The sequence below is a fragment of the Hylobates moloch genome, unplaced genomic scaffold (assembly GCF_009828535.3).
Source record: "Hylobates moloch isolate HMO894 unplaced genomic scaffold, HMol_V3 SCAFFOLD_12, whole genome shotgun sequence".
In the NCBI taxonomy this organism is placed as follows: domain Eukaryota; kingdom Metazoa; phylum Chordata; class Mammalia; order Primates; family Hylobatidae; genus Hylobates; species Hylobates moloch.
Genome location: NW_026652287.1, coordinates 101,809,876 through 101,811,377, shown reverse-complemented (window position 1 = coordinate 101,811,377; position 1,502 = coordinate 101,809,876).

The following is a 1,502-nucleotide window of genomic DNA, read 5'->3' as shown; positions in this document are numbered from 1 at the left end:
TGATATTTCACCCGCTGCTTATTCTGTCAGTTTCTATGAGAGGTGCATTTAAATTCTTGCTGTGATTATGGACTTTGTTTGTTTCTTCCTATAGTTCTGTCAGTTACAATTTGTATATAAGACTAGATTATTTGGTGCACATATAGTTTATTTTTGTTTGTTTTTGAGATGGAGTCTCGCTCTCTGTCACCTAGGCTGGAGTTCAGAGGTGTGATCATAGCTCACTGCAACCTCTGCCTCTTGGGTTCAAGCAATTCTGCCTCAGCCTCCCCAGTAGCAGTGACTATGAGAGTGTGCCACCACACTTGGCTAACTTTCATATTTTTAGTAGAGATGGGGTTTCTCCATGTTGGCCAGGCTGGTCTTGAACTCCTGACCTCAGGTGATCTGCCTGCCTCAGTCTCCCAAAGTGCTGGGGTTACAGGCATGAGCCACCACACCCAGCCAAGGTGCATATATAGTTTAAATTGTTATAGTACACATTCCCTTTCTGTCACCCTCACCTCAGTCTTGGGTCTTATTTCGTTCCTATTTGGCCGCCTTTCCCCTTTCTATTAAAGTTGTTGGTTCCAGTTCTCATCCTCAGGCTCCTCATTCTTTTTTCAGTTCCCTCTTCTCTCTTTTGTGATCTTATACTTTATTATTATTTAGTATAAAAATGAAGTTAACATGAATTCCTCCCTGTCTCTGCACACCTCTACGTTGACAGTGTCTAGTCAGGTTTTCTTGGTGAGGTACATAAGATGCCTCTGACCGCTCCAGGCTGCTGTCCCTTCGGCTTAGCACCTGTAACAGCTCCAGGCCACTGTCCCTTGGGCTTAGCACCTCTAACCGCTCCAGGCCGCTGTCCCTTCGGCTTAGCACCTGTAACAGCTCCGGGCCACTGTCCCTTCTGCTTAGCACCTGCTGAAGTAGAGGCCCCGGACCTCCGTGTCTGGCCAAGTCCCAGCTCTGTTGCTGACTGGGCCCATCCCTGAGCTGCTCCTTATGACAAGGGGGACTGGAAACTCTAAATGGTTGGGCCTAGTGATGTGCCCAGGCCTGGAGGCCTTGTCCTTTTCCTCCCATGGCTTCCACTCCTGAATCCTGGGGGCGGCTTCATCTCCTGCCACTGCACCTGCATCCCAGCCAGCAGGAAGAGAGAGGGGGCAAAGGCGCAACCATCCATTCCTTTCAAGAGAGCAGTGCGCAAGTGGCACCACTTAGTGCCAACATCCCATTTGCCAGACCCTAGTCACATGACCGCTCCTTGCTGCAAGGGACAGTGGAGATTTGTCTTCAGCTGGGTGGCCTGTGTTCGGCCGGGGGGCCTGTGTGGGTACTGTTAGTAAAGGGAGAAAGAGAGTCCATATTCATGGACGGCCTCATTCTCTGCCATAGAAGTGAAGCACTTTGGACTCAGAAATATTCACTGACTATAATGTCATTACTGCTCCTTTGTACGGGTACATGTTTACACTCAGATCTATTGACTGCATTTTGGCCGGGCGCGGTGGCTCACG